This window comes from Peromyscus maniculatus, chromosome 11, assembly GCF_049852395.1.
Source record: "Peromyscus maniculatus bairdii isolate BWxNUB_F1_BW_parent chromosome 11, HU_Pman_BW_mat_3.1, whole genome shotgun sequence".
Lineage (NCBI taxonomy): Eukaryota > Metazoa > Chordata > Mammalia > Rodentia > Cricetidae > Peromyscus > Peromyscus maniculatus.
Genome location: NC_134862.1, coordinates 9,070,519 through 9,086,101, shown reverse-complemented (window position 1 = coordinate 9,086,101; position 15,583 = coordinate 9,070,519). Strand labels below are relative to the sequence as shown.

General features: G+C 40.2%; 1 non-coding gene across 1 annotated transcript; it reads left to right on the top strand.

Annotated features, from left to right (window-relative positions):
- Positions 1–4,581: 4,581 nt before the first annotated feature.
- On the top strand, positions 4,582–4,742 carry LOC121821456 (U1 spliceosomal RNA). Its single transcript, XR_006062285.1, has one exon. It is a non-coding gene; the product is annotated as a U1 spliceosomal RNA (small nuclear RNA).
- The last annotated feature ends 10,841 nt before the right edge of the window (positions 4,743–15,583 follow it).

Genomic DNA, 15,583 nt, shown 5'->3' with positions numbered 1-15,583 from the left:
TCTATGCCCACACACAAGAGAGAGCACTCACACATTCTCTCTCTCTCTCAGTCTCTTTCTGTCTCTTTCTCTTGCACGTGCACGCACGCACACACGTACTGTGAAGGAAAGTAGCTCTACTTTCCCCTGAACTGTCTGCAAGACCAATTCACTTCAATGATGTGAAGAGATTAGAAAATTGCAGATTCAGAGCTAAATTATAATTTGCTTTGAGTAATCCTTCTCCCCCTGAGTAGTCATACCTTGACCACACCCACATCTGACCTGAATCACCGTGACTAACAAAACTTTCTTTGACTTGTATTAACTTACCCAAACCCAATTTCTACCAACCCAAGCTAAGAGTGGCTCAGCATCTGACGCCTATAACAGAGGTGCCTCCTCTTTGCAGTAAATACCTACTTGGTGTTTTTATCAATGAATTTAAAATCAATGCCTTATTTACTGTGGAATAATGCAGACCGGGCGGGACACAGGAAAACTTCCAGCTACACTTATTTATAGATTTCTTGATTTCATTACTATAAAAACCTCAAATGGTTACAGTGCTGGAATATGGAACTTGGAGTAATATAAATTTGTGATCATAGGAATAGTCAATCACACTTGGCTTCAGAATAAACAATCTTTTGTACCCTTTGAGGGAAGGATTTTCTGTGTCAAAAAAATTAAAGTTTTTGAACATATTATAAATTGTATGGTAAAAACTTCTCTGCTCAGCCCTTCACAGAACACCTATATCAGCTCCTCCAAGGCTCAGGAGACATTTTGTGGAACAGGGGGGAAAAATTCAAAATTCAGACACTAGGAGAATGGGAGCTCTTACAAGTTATGGAGAATTTCCTCTGATTTAAAATATCCCGTCCTGGAAGGAAGCTCATTACCACTGATAAAGCTATAAGGGAGGCTTCATCAGACTGGTGAACTGAAAGTTCTAAGTTTTAGGAAGTCCCTGAAACATGAGAAGAAATTTTAAAAATGCTGCCTTCTGAAAATGCCATGATTGTTGCACTCCCCAGCTCAAAACACTGGTGGTTATCTACACAAGATCTGCACAAAAACAGTTTCCCTGACATTCCATCCTGGGGCTTGAAAGTAGTTAGGGGTTGCTGGAAGAGATGTGAGTTTTTCCTCTGCTGTAGTGCCTCATAAGCTGTTCACGCTCTAGTAAATAACATGAAACCTGTGCTCATGCATGCAATGCTAATTAAACCCAATGGGTCACACGAAGCAGAGATGAGAGGAAGAGTGTGGCTTGCTGGGCAGAAGACAGGCTTAAAGAAGAGAGGGTGTTAAGAAAGGGTAAAGGGGGGATGGAAATGACAAAAATTCAGTGTGTGTGTGTGTGTGTGTGTGTGTGTGTGTGTGTGTGTGTGTGTGTACTGTCCAAGAATAAAGAGAAAAAGGTCTCTACAATATAGCTAGTTTTCTTTCTATTAAAATCCTTTTCATTATATTTATGGAGTTTGTGCATGCATGTGCTCATGCCAGAGGTGCATGTGGCAGTCAGAGGACAGTGTGCTGGAGTCTGTTATTTCCTTTCACAATGTGGGTTCCAGATATCAATACCAGGTCATCAGGCTTGGCAACAAATCCCTTTATCCAGTGAACCATCTTGCCAGCCCCTACAGCTGCTTCACTTAGAACTAATGAATACATTCAACAACAGTATTGCTGAGTTCTTTTACTAGGTCCACATGCTTTCATTTCCCAAGAAGTCTGCATGAGTCCTGGTGCCACAGTGGGGAACGAGCAAGCGGTAGTGGTGGTCTGAATACTTTTTTAAAATGTGGGAAAAGCAATAGTTTAAAATGAACACGAGCTATACTCTTCAGAATAGGTCACAAATAACACGAAAAGATGAATTATTCAATTGAAATTGACTCTCTTAAAAACTAGTACTAAGAGAATTAAGGGGCATGAAAAACCCAACGGATAAGTAATCAAAGAATTACACTGTTTATTTCTGCTTCCTTGAAGTCCCTTTGCTTCCTGTCACCACTCTGCAAGGTGGTTCTGTTGAACTGTCCTCTCTCAGGAAGACCAACCTGATATGCAAGTTCTGAACAGGACTCAAAGGCTACCGCATCACTGAAATATCACTCATGATATTTCACGGGAGCTCTCTGCAGAACATGCAGTCAACATCACAAGTCAGACTCCCTCTGCTTAGAAGTCTTTACTGTTCATGCAACTTTGGGGAGGGTGTGGCCTGTGACTCTGATGTTTGAGGGACTCCATCTCAGGGTCGAATGTTTCAACTCAGGAAATTCTGCACATCCTGAAAGAGCTTGCATTCTCCTGAAAGCTATGTTAATGCTCATCAGGGAGTTTGCTCTCATGTAATTATCATACTAAACAGTTGAGGACACTCCAAAATTCTCATTTTTGGTACTTGTCTATATTCATATTTGGGGTCACAGCTGTTTTCTTGTCATTTCTAATGTGTATAAATAAGAGGAAAATAAAATAAACACTATCATGTAGAAGTAATCCTCCATCTGCCAAATTACTTTGCTGTTGTTTTAAATACAAAGGTCTCCGTTTTGTGTGTTTATTTTATTTTTTAGACACTGTTTCTCTGTGGAAAAGTCCTGGCTGTTCTGGAACTTGCTTTGTAGACCAGGCTGTCCTCAAACTCACAGACATCTGTCTGCCTCTGCCTCCCAAGTGCATCTTTTTATGTATTTAAATCCTTAAAACCTCTGTTGGGATTTTATACACATATACAGTGACATGGGTGATTTCCACTCCTGTGCCCCCTGTAACTCTCTGGCATCTCCCTGCACATGTCCACCTCTCAGCTTCATGTTCTCTCCTTTTTGTAATTAGCCCATTAATTCTGTTCAGTGTTTCCCACATGTGCATGAGTGTGGAACCACCCACTGAACATGGGCACCCTACCTGTGGCCACATCCTCAAAGAGTAGGTCTCTCTCCCCCAGCAGTCATCAGCTGTGCTGAGATCTTGAATTGGACACACATTGGATAGGCTAGTCCTGCTGTGTGCATGTATACCAGTGAGCACCCAAACTGGTGATAAGAAAGGCTGAGCATTTCATGACATCAGATTGCATATTGCATGCAACATCAGATTGCATATTGCATGCAAGTAAACATACACCGGCATGAGCAATTATGCATGCACGCTTATAAGAGATATGCAGTTTGTGTGAGCCTTATTTAATCTATCTTCATTTTAATTTTCAAGTCATTTTATACTTGCTATACATGAAAAAACAAAACCAAGAATGATCATGTTTTTTAAACATATGATAATGTAGCAGTAATAGATTAAAAGGTATCTCTTACTTCAAAATCCATAAGTCCAAAATTCATGACATTTACTATTATATTTCCTGGTTCTCTTTTTCTCTTTTTTTGCTTATCTTTCATTCTTTCTCTTTCTTTCTTTCTTTCTTTCTTTCTTTCTTTCTTTCTTTCTTTCTTTCTTTCTTTCTTTCTTTCTTTCTTTCTTCCTTCCTTCCTTCCTTCCTTCCTTCTTTCCTTTCTTTTCTTTTCTTTCATTCTATTTTTTTTTCTTGAGACATGGTCTCTACACAACACTGAATGCCCTAGAACAAACTATGTTGACCAGGCTTGCCTCTGAGTCCTGGCATTAAATGTGTGCATCACCACTCCCAGCCTAAAAGTTTCAGTTTTAAAATAAACCAGGGTCAATGACTGACAGGCTTATCAGTTAAGAACACTTGCTGCCAAGCCTGAGGACATGAGTTCAGTTCCAGAGCATATGGTAGAATGAGAGGACCAACGTTCATGATTTATTTTCTAACCTCTACACAGCAGCGGTTATGCAGTGGCCATGTGCTGTGCTCCTTCCCATAAAATAAACTACTAAAAATTATCATAGCATAAACCTCAAAACAGGTTTTCTTGTTGTTGGTTGGTGGTTTGAATTTTGTTTTTTGATTTTTGTAGTCAGGATCAAAATCAAGGCATTACACACACTACACAAGCCTATATGCTGTGTTGTGCTTGGTCATTATGGAGTCTCATGCATTTTATCAGTACAACCACACCTTGAAAAAGATACATTAATTCTTCAGCAAAGATCTTTGCCTGCTGTACATTTGATAAAGGGTTGATTAACATCTCCAATATAAAAATAAATAAAAACTTAAGTAAGAAAATAAACAATGCATTGGAAAAATGAGCTGAGGGGATTTGGAGAGATGGCTCAACAGTTAGGAGCACTGGTTGCTCTTCTAGAAGACCAGACTTCAGTTTCAGGTACTCAAACACAGCTAGCATCCATCTGTAACTAAGTTCCAGGGAATTTAATGACCTCTTTTGGCATCTGAAGTCACCAGGCAAGCACACAGTGAGTGCACAGACAAGCCTGCAGGCAAAGCACTCATACACATAAAATGAAATGAAATTAAAAAATTAAGGTCCAGTTTTAAAATAATTTTCTAAATATAGAGTACTCAAAAGTATATAAAATGCCAATAAACATCTGAAAACATGTTTAAAATCCTTAGCTGCTGGGAAATGGATATTAAAAATATTGTGTGATTTCATCTAAACCCAGGCAGAATGACAAGTGTCAAGAAAACAAAGGACGCTTACCTGCAGAGGAGATACTATGATCACAAAGGTGTTTTCCCAGGGTGAAGCTTATCCATTGCACTCTGGATTTGCTGCCCCCTTCAATTTCCCCAAGGAAGGGAAGCTTGACTGCATAATTTCTTTCAGAAGGGTACTGTGTTCTATACTCCCCAGCAAAAATAAATGTAAAAGGAAAAGAAAAAGAAAGAAAGTAAAAGAAAATGAGTTTAAATGCAGGTGGGAATTTGAGGAAAAGGGACAAACATCCACTGTTTGTGAAAATGAAAAGTGGTCTAGACATTGTGGAAAATCAGTGTGGAGTTTCTCAAAATGATAATATCAGTATTACCATATGAATGAGCTGTACATAAGCTCACATCCGAAGGAAGGACTCTATCCATCACAAAGATACCTGCACATCGATGTTCATTACCAAAGAGATAGAATCAAGCTGGATGTCCACCAATGAATGAACTCTCCATGAAAATGTGGTACGTGAATGCAGTGGAAGATTATTGAACCATAAAGAAAAGTGAGGTGATGGAATTCTGAGGAACACAGATGGAGCTGAAAAGTATTACGTCAAATGAGGTGACCCAGGTTCAGAGACATAAACATTGCGTGCCCGATCTTATGTGCAAATTCTAGCTTCTAACTGTCATATATTTTGTGTTGATGTGGGAGGGAGTGTTTACATATAGGTCAGGAAATGAAAAAGAGACCCAAAGAGGAGGGAAAAAAAGACCTTAAATGATGGGTTAAGAAGAGCAATAGATCACAGGTGACACAGAAGGCAGACTATGCAGGGTGGAAATGGTAACCAGGAAACAGGACCAGGGATATGGAGGAAAGGGTATACAGGAGAGGATCAACCAAAGCTAAATATGAGTAAAATTGCCATTATGGAACCTGCTGGTTTGTAAATGAATTAAAGAACAAAAGCATATGTTGAATTTCTTACTGTTCACAATCAAGGTACTGTTGTGTATTTCCCATCATACAAAGCACAGAGGGGTTAAATAAGCAAGGTCGAAGTGGTAGCACATGAAAGACTCATAAAGCCTTCACATCTTGATGTTGCTGACCTCATATCCAGATTTTTACAGTTCCAACATGGACTGAAGACCAGAGACTCCCCAGAAATCTTCCAGGCCTTCAGTCTCAGACTAGGACTGTTGGGGCATCTAGCCTCATGGAATGAACAGTTCCAGAATTCTCAGGATGTGCCCAGCTCTTACCAGTTGTAAGTAATTGTATTCAATTATTTAATACACACAATAATTGGTGTTTTTTTTTTAACTCTGCTCTTTGGGGGACTGCTACCCAGCTCCCAAATAAATACACATGTGGAGACTTATTCTTCCTCATAAATGCTCGGCCTTAGATTGGCTTATTTCTAGCCTGCTTTTCTTAGCTTAAATTATCACATCTACCTTTTGCCTCTGGGGTTTTATCTTTCTCTATTCTCTATACCTTTCTTTACTTCTTACTCTGTGGCTTGCTGTGTAGCTGAGTAGCTGGCCCGTGATGTCCTCCCTCCTTCTGTTTTCTCCCTGATCTTCTTTTCCCAGATTACACCTCCTATTTATTCTCTCTGCTAACCCCATCTATCCTTTCTATTGCATAGCTATTTGCCATTCAGCTCTTTATGAGACCAATCAGTTGTTTTAGACAGGCACAGTAACACAGCTTCACAGAGTTGACCAAATGCAACATAAAAGAATGTAACTCATCATTACATCATTAAACAAATATTCCACAGCACAAACAAACATGACACATCTTAAGCTAATATTCCACAATACATAATACATACACATATAAGATAGTGGTGTATGTTCCTTCCGTGTGTTTTGTTCGCAGTGCTCTGGCGTTCTCGGCCATTGTGCACTGACTGTCGCTTGGAAGTGAGTCACTCAATTACTGTCTACTGATAGGAAGGCTCATAATGTGAGAAATCCATGGAAGTCTGCTAAATGGGTTAAGGGAATTTATTAGGAAAGAAAACTCACTAAAACAGAATAGAAGAATTGTTGCAGGGTCCTGCAATGCTGAGCTGTTCTGCAATGCTGTTCTGCCACCTGAGTCAATCCCCACCATCCAAGGCTGTGTGGGAGAGAAGAGCTGCATAGATGTGTGTCTCAGGTCTTAAGAGTTGCCCGAGGCCAGGCTCCAGGGGCAGATACTTCAAGGTTATAGGTAGAAGAGCAATCCACTATGCATAACAGAAGTTTTATTGGAGTTTTACAGTGCATTTGTGCCACCCTTGACTTTTGAGAGCTCCCTGTAACTAAGAGAACAGAATTTTCCAAAACAGCAATCTGACACTGTGAGTGGGAAGGACAGACAGGCTTGAAAGTTAGGAAAGGAGAGACCTTGAGTGAATGCGTCATCCCTGCCAAAAGCAAGAGAGCCAGACCTCTGTCTAGACACAGACCATGCATGGTCACATGATCAAACTGTTACTCTGGTTAGACATTCTCTTCCTTCTCTTCATGTGTTTTCAGGCAAAACATGCTACAACACTTATGCAAACCCCCTGCTGTATCCGGACTCCATTCTGTGACAGACAGAGATGCTGTACACTTGCCACCAATCTCTCTGCACCCTTCCACACTGGGCTATGTGAGGACAGCCATCACAATGGGGCCTCTTCCTTACCTGGTTGCTTTGATTATTAGACTGATGTTGCAGATGTATACATTTGTTAATTACAACTCAGTATTTTATAAATGTTTCAGTTCAGTATATTTCTCAGCTTCAGAGCTGACAAAGTTTATTCTGCTGAGTGTCACAGAAAGGTAGACTAACAAGGATGGTCCTTTGGGCCTCAGAAGCTGGGTGTCACATAGCCCTGGTATAGAAATCACTGTTTAGCAGAAGGTGGCCTTGCATTTCTGATCCTCTTACCTGAATCTCCTGACTGCTGGAACTGCAGGTGTGTACCATTGCTGTTTGCTAGCCTGTGGTTGTGGACTAAACCCAAGGTCTTCTGTTCTTTTTCTCACCCGCTGAGATCTCCCTAGAATCAGCACCACATGGGAATCAGATAATGTGGCTCACCACTCTGGAAATAAAACCACTTCTTGACCAAGGTAATGTCCAATGTTGAATATCAATGAGTCTCAAGAGCAATGAGCCTCAGGAATACTCATTAGAGGGTAAATAACTTTATGGGAAATATATTTTGCTACAAATCCCTCTTTAAACCCTGCAGCTCCCTCTCCCATTGTTCTCTCAGCCTGAACTCTAGAAATAGAATTGAACTGGACTCAAATTCCAATCCATTGCTAGTTTGAGTGGAATTGCTGTCATTGAAAATTATATTTTTTCATCAAACTATTCACCCATCAACCAGTCCATCTGATTCATGTATTCGTTGTGATGTCTTGGCCTACATTCAAAAATAAGAGAACCAGAATAAAATGGAGAAATCTAGCGTCATTGTTTTAAAAATTAAAACTTAATAACCATGAAATATTGAGTTTGATACATAATCGTATCTTAGGAAGATAAAGTCTCATAATTTGAAGGTATGATGTGGGATCATAATGCAATGCATATGTTGGGTTAAATGTGAAGAAGTTTGCAATTATGTGTTTATGTTGCTTTTATGATCAGTCATTTTTAATGCTTTTCTTACCATGTATTACATGTCCCAGTAAAGAGACAACACTTACCATTCATTTGTATTTGATATAAATGATTGAGTGAATAAATGAAAAATCTAGTAGTCACACTGTGAATTCCTACTGCATATGAAACATTCTACACGTGTCATTTCTGGTGGTGGTGGTGGCAGTGGTGGCGACGGCAGCTCGTGCCTTTAATTCCAGCACTCGGGAGGCAGAGTCAGGCAGATCTCTGTGAGTTCGAGGCCAGCCTGGTCTATAGAACAAGATTCAGGACAGGCACCAAAACCACACAGAGAAACCCTGTCTCGAAAAAATCAAAAAGAAAAGAAAACCACTTTGAACAAATAAACTTTTGGCTTGTGTTCCCCAAGCGTTCTATGTGCAATCCCATGCCATCTTGGAAATACTTCCCTATCATCAAAAATGATGGGTGACTTCTGAAGAAAGAAAATTGTAAATGTCAGCAACCAAGGTTTTGGAGTCTTGATGGACCGAGGATACTGTTAGAACCCTCTGCATGTCTGTGAATCTTTGTTAATAACATTCATTTAAAGAATATGTTAGTAATAGAAGATGAAGTTAATACAATTAACTCAACAAATGCTTGTTGGATTCCCAATGAGCCCAGCAAACTAACAGTGACATTTGTGCTTTTAATTCTGATAATTATGGAAAGATAAGGGCAGGAGAGACTGCTCAGTGAGTAAAATATTGGACGTACAAGCAAGGAGATGAGAATTCAATTCTTAAAACCCACATAGAAGTCGGGTGGTGGTGGTGCACATCTTTATCCCAGCACTCGGGAGGCAGAGCCAGGCAGATCTTTGTGAGTTCGAGGCCAGCCTGGGCTACAGAGCAAGATCCAGGACAGGCACCAAAACCACACAGAGAAACCCTGTCTCAAAAAACAAAAACAAAAAACCAACCAACCAAACAAACAAAAAACCCCACATAGAAATACTGAGTATGAGTTTCCATGCTTGTACTTCCAGAAATTGGGAAGCAGAGATGGGCAGCTCATGGGGGCTCCCTAGCCAGCCATTCTAGCAGATTCAGCAACTGACAGATAAATGAGAGTCCCTATTTCAAAAAAGGTGAATGGCTCCTACTACATACACAACACTTGAGGTTCACCTCTGGTCTCTACACATTTGATGAGGATACCCCCAATGCATGACAGGCACACACACACACACACACACACACACACACTAAAAAATATGATAGGTAAATCAAGATATTATGAAGGAACATTTGAGTAATAAGACCCAAAGTGTAAAAAGTGTTATTTTAGAATTTTAGATATACTACTCAAAGAAACAAAAATGGTAACATGACCTTTAAGTGGAGACATAAGTGACCCCCCTGTGTATGATATACTATGATTATACTATGGTCATTTGAGACAAGCTTAGAAGCCCTGGGTGTTAACCTGTAGTCTGTTAATGGAACAGTGATGGAATGACAAGATTCCAGGGATACTCACAAGGGCCTAAAAAGCCTGCAGTTCTGCCTTTGAACTCTATTCTAAGTTTCATGGGAAATGCTGGGTGTCCATTGAAGCTGGAGTGGAAGGATCTGACTCACAGCTGCTGGCAAGAAGGAAATCTCTGGGTCAAAGAAGCAAAGTGCTGCAGTAACATTAGCTAAGAAGCTATGGCATTTAGGCTCCATGAGAAATGATAGCTTCTGAGGGGCTAGAACAAGCTGCCTGTGCGTAGTGTGGAAGCATTGAGATGGGACAAGAAAAAAGATTATCTAGAATATTTGAATATTCTTTTAAAAATATTTTTTAATTTCATCACATACTTTGGTACTTTAATTTTTTGTATAATATATTTGGATCATATTCTTTCATATACCCTTTCAATGTTGTTAAAATGTGTGTACGGTTGCACACATGAAGGACAGAGAAGGATGTCAGGTGTCCTCCTCTCTCATTCTCCATCTTACTCCACTAGCCAGAGTCTCTCCTGTGAACATGGAGTTAGGCTGGCAGCTAGCAAGTCAAAGAAATGCTGTTTTCACTTGGCTGCGGCAGCAGCTTACAGGAAAGTGTGCAACCACACCTGGCTTCTCATGTAAGTGCTGTAAATAAGAACTCCGCCCCTCAAGACAACACAGTAGACATTCTTATTCACTGACCCATGTCCTCAGGCCTGTGGAGTAAGATTCTCAGGCCAGTTAGGCTTACGTGAGGAGAGAGAAGAAAGTTGTTGCTTGTAACAGGCTCTTGTGATCTAGAAGACCATAAAACAGTTGGGGAAATGAGAGAGAGAGAGAGAGAGAGAGAGAGAGAGAGAGAGAGAGAGAGAGAGAGAGAGAGAGAGAGAGAGAGAGAGAGAGAGAGAGATGCATTCCATGCACTGAAGGGCAATTCACCAGTTCAGGAATACACATCAGTAAAAACAGCCATGTGTAGACAAGAGCGAGGGGACAAATGAGCACCAGCAGTGTTAAGTGTGGCACATGGCATATGAAATGCTATACACTTACTCAGTCATTAATGAATGAGATGGAAGCTATGAAATGATCAGTAAACTTAATGATAATATATTTGTGTGACTGTACGTCTGCCTATTGTATGTGTGCATTCATGTGTGCATGTGTATATCTAAGCTTGTATCTGAGTGTGTGGGTCTGTGAGGATGTATTCATGAGAGTATTCATATAAGTATTCTGCAAATATGCCTGGATTGCAGGTGTGCATGTGTGTACACATGCATGTGTGCATGTGAGTGTGTGCATATGAATGTGTAAGTGTGTGTATGAGAGTGAGTGTATATTTGTGTACATTCATGTATGTATATGTCTGTGTGTTTGTGTGAGTGTGTGAATATGCATGTGTGTATGCATATGTGTACGTGTATGTTTGATTGTATGTGTATGTACATGTGTACTCATATGTGCATGCACACAGATTTTATCTCTTTCTACTGCATAGTTGATTCTGCATACATTCTACAAGGTACCAGATCCTAAGATATCTGGAGCTCTAGGTTATGTAACATATATAATGGATAAACAAATAACTAAAGGGACTACTCCTCCTGGTTCCCCTTTCTCCACACCTTCATGGTCACACATCCTTTCCTCTCAATAAAGATCTGTTCCTTCCTTAAGAACAAAAAGGGCCAGCAAGGGGATTGTGGCATACACCTCTAGTGCCAGCACTTGGGAGCAGAGTCAGGTGGATCTCTGTGAGTTCAAGTTGAGTCTGGTCTACAGCGCTTTTCCCAGGACTGCCAAGGTTGTTACACAGTTAATTCCTATTTAAAAAACTAAAAAAGAAAAACAAATAAAGGGAGGGAAGAAAAGAAAGAAAGAACCTGGCCACTAGCAAGAATTATGTGCTGTCCATCAACAACAGGGCATGGAGCGTTCGTATATGAGCTTGGAGCCCCTACAAAGCTGTATGTCCATATTACTAATTACTCTGCTAATAAATATCTTACCTCAAGGGATAATCTGTCCTAGTATTCCCTTTGAGACCCAAAGGAACACCCTTCAGAAGAGTATTGTGGATAAAAGATCTGGCATAGTGGCGGAAAACAAAATGTTTTTAGATAGGATGAGCTTCCTCTTGGGGACTGTAACTGGGAATAGGAAGCAGGGAGACAAAGTTGCACTGAAGAATGGAAATACAGATTCTCAATGAATGTTACAGAAGTAGTACAGAGGAAGAAAGGGTCAATCACACTGAAGCAAGATTCTCAGTCTGAGATGGACCTTTGAAAAAGTGCCTCATGGGAGCTTGGGGGATGTCTCTCTTGACAAAGTGCTTTGTCTACAAGCACGAGGACCTGAGTTTGCATGCCCAGTACCTTAGGAAAACAGGAATAGTGTTGCGGTCTGTATCCCCAGCCCTGGAAACCAGTCTAACAGATTCATCCATCTCCAAGTTCAGAGAGTCCGTCCATGCCCCCCAAAGCATAATGCGGAAAGTGAGCACAGTGGTCTGACTACACTAGCATGCAAATAGATGGGTATGCACACATATGTATATATATACACACACAGAAACACAAACACATGTACATAGAAATACACATTCACACACACACATACACATGCACACATGCATACACACAGAGAGACATACATGCATACAAGAATCCCACAAAATCCCTGATGCAGATGGAGAAAAAGTGACTCAACTTGTTCTTTATTTTAGCTAGGATACTGAAGTTTTTTTGGCCCTGCCCTTTGGCAAGGAGTATTTGCCAGACATTGAGAAGGCAGGAGAACCAGAGAATGGCTTTTCTTCACATTCAGCTTTTACTGAAGTAAGAGTACCATGCAAAAAACATCCACTTTGGAAGTCTTATCAAGTTTCCATCAGCTCATTAATATTCTTTTAATCTTCCACTTTCAACAGTTTAATTTAGTTGATGCTTTTAATTTACATAGAGACAACATCTTTAATGGATTTAATCCAAGCTTCTGTCATTCTAGCCATGCTACTGCTATTTATTGATTTTCATTAATATATGCAGACCTCAGATACTAGCTTTGCCAGCCCAAATGTTCCTTTTAGGGACTCTTTCATTTCATCCCAGGGTTTAACAATTATCTCCCTCTGCCTGCTACTAGAAGCCCTACCCATATTCATTAATGTATTGGTTCAGATATTAGATATTCTTATTGAGAGTTTATTGTATCCCCAGCAATGTACAGGTGGGTTTGCTGTGATAAGTTGATAATATACAAACACTGGCAAGGGAGAGAGCACCTCCTCCTACTGTGCAGTTCAGGAAGGTGGTTCTGTACTGCTGAAATGCCAGTCGACAGAACCTGAGGGGAAGAGCAGTACTCTAGGAAGACATTTCCACAGGGCGGGAGCAGCATGGAAACCATCTGCTGTCGGGCTGAACACATAGCTCCATTTGTAGAGTGCTTGCCTCGCACCCACAAGCCTGGGTAGTTCAGTCGCCAGCACCTGGTAAGCGAAGAATGGTAGAATATGCTTGTTATCTCAGCATTCTCAAGATGGAAGCAGGAGGATCTGGAGTTCAAAGACATCCTTTGCTACATAGAGAGTTGGAGGCCAGCCTGAGCTACACAAAATGCAATCAAACAACATCTCCTCCTGTTAAAGCTGTTTGTATGGTGTTTGGTGAGCCACGAAGAGGGGGCAGTACAGAATCCTATGCTCAAAGACCATTAGATTATGATGAGGGTATGGACATTACTCAGTGTTTAAGGGAGATCAATAGAGAGGTTTCTGACTGTAAAACTAACAGTTCCTATATGATTGAAGATACACAGAATGATAGTTTTATTTTGTTGAACATATATGGTCACATGTACTTAGGACACAAACCTTAGAGCCCTAGTTCCACCTACTTAGTACAATGTGTTGAAATGGTTTAATTTTAGGATGCATCAACTTATCATTACAACAGAGTATGTATCATGGAAATCTGTTTTCCTTTTTCTTCAAGAGTCAGAAGTCAGGGCAGACTTGTATCAAACAGTCTGTTGTATATAGTAGGAACAGTAGACTCAAAAACTCATAGCAGCTCTGGTTGCCAGCAGAAGACAAGGTACAGCCAGTCAATACTCCTACACATATGTGCCAATGTATCTTGAGGCCCTGTTCCCAGCCGAAGAGCTACTAGCAGTTGAAAGTTTCTTAAAAACTATGTTTTCTTAAAGGATGTGTTTTCTGGTATGATGACCATGCTCCAGTGGATGTCCCCACACTTACATGCACATGGGCAGAGCTAATTAAACCCAGTGGGTGATAGAAAGAGAGGGAGGAGAAAACAGAAAGAGAGAAGGACATGACCTTATAATAGGGACATTGACATGGGGGCCAAGGAGGAATTGGTAGGTGGAAATGAAGGACTAGCATGATCAAAATACATTGTATACATATATGGAATTGGCAAAGAATAAATAAAAATATATATATTTAGGGGCTGGCGAGATGGTTCAGTGATTAAAAACAGATACTATTCTTGAAAAAGACTTGAGTTCCATTCCCAGAACCTGTGGGGGTAACTGTAGGTGTCATACAGAGAAGCAAATGCCTACAAGGGATGAGAATAAAAACCCAGTACAGATTGACTTCATCAACCTGTATCAGACTTCTGGAAGTCTAATGCCAGGAGGTTCATTGTCAATATATTTAAAACATAGTACAATTTGGGGAAAGGTCTTGAGGCAACAATCAGTCCAATCAGTCCAATCCCAGATATACAATAAAAGCTTAAGGTGGGACTACAAAGAGACGATTCTACAAAGTACATGTGACCACGAGAGTGGGTTCTATAGCTTAAAAATCTAGAATCTAATGTGGTCTCTGACAGATAGCATAGAGGTCAGCAGGCCATGATGTATTTGTGACACTTACCCTAAAGATGGGTAATGGTAGAAGAATGGAAGAGTCTGGGATAATCATTCTGGGAACTTAGGGTGAGGTCTGTCCATTCAGAGAGCAAATAGGTCACCAGGTTATTAAGGACCTCTGCTTTCAGCTTTCTGGATGGAATGCAGGTATTTTATTTGTATCTCCTCAATTGAGGAGACATCCCTGTGTGATTAACATTCTTGGTATTCTTAGTGCTTCTCTATGAGCACAAGGACCTCTATGTCCCCAACAGGAACCCATTTTTTATGGAACACTAGTACCTGTAACTCCAGCTATAGGGGCACCTGATCTCTCTAGCCTCCATGGGCACTTCTACTCACATACACATGACCATGCAGAGATGTGCAGACACATAATTAAAAATAGTAAAATAATCATTTTAAAACATACTAATGTCTAATTTCCTTCCCTTAGCATAACACTGTGAGCATGAATTCTCTATCAACAGTTCATTTTTATACTACTGAAAATATTACATTGAATCAGTCCATCACAATTCCACTTACAGGAAAGGAACATTTAACTTACTTCCCACCTTAATAGTTTCTTGAATTCCATTTGGCTCTTTTAAATAAAGGAGTAACCGTATCTATAAATACATCTCTATAGAAATAGGTGTTTTAATTGCAACTTGGTAATACCTTAAAATAGCACTTCTCATTCTATTAAAAATATTTTTCATTACATTTCCTTTATTTTGTATGTGTATCTGTGTGTAAGTACACATGTGCCACACTGGACATGTGGAAGTCAGATGACAACCAATGTGAGTGGGTTTTCTCTTTCCACCATGTGGGTCCCCAGTATTGAAATAAGGTCAGCAGCAAGCCTGAAAAACAAACACCTTCATCTCCTGAATCATCTCACTGGCCCAGTGGAATTGCAAATTCTTAATAAGGCCACTATTTAAGTTTATGACATCACTAGCCCTGGAAACAGGCTATGTTTGTAGCACCAGGTATGGTTCCCATCCTAAGTGGACCTTAAGTCCAATTAGACAGCTT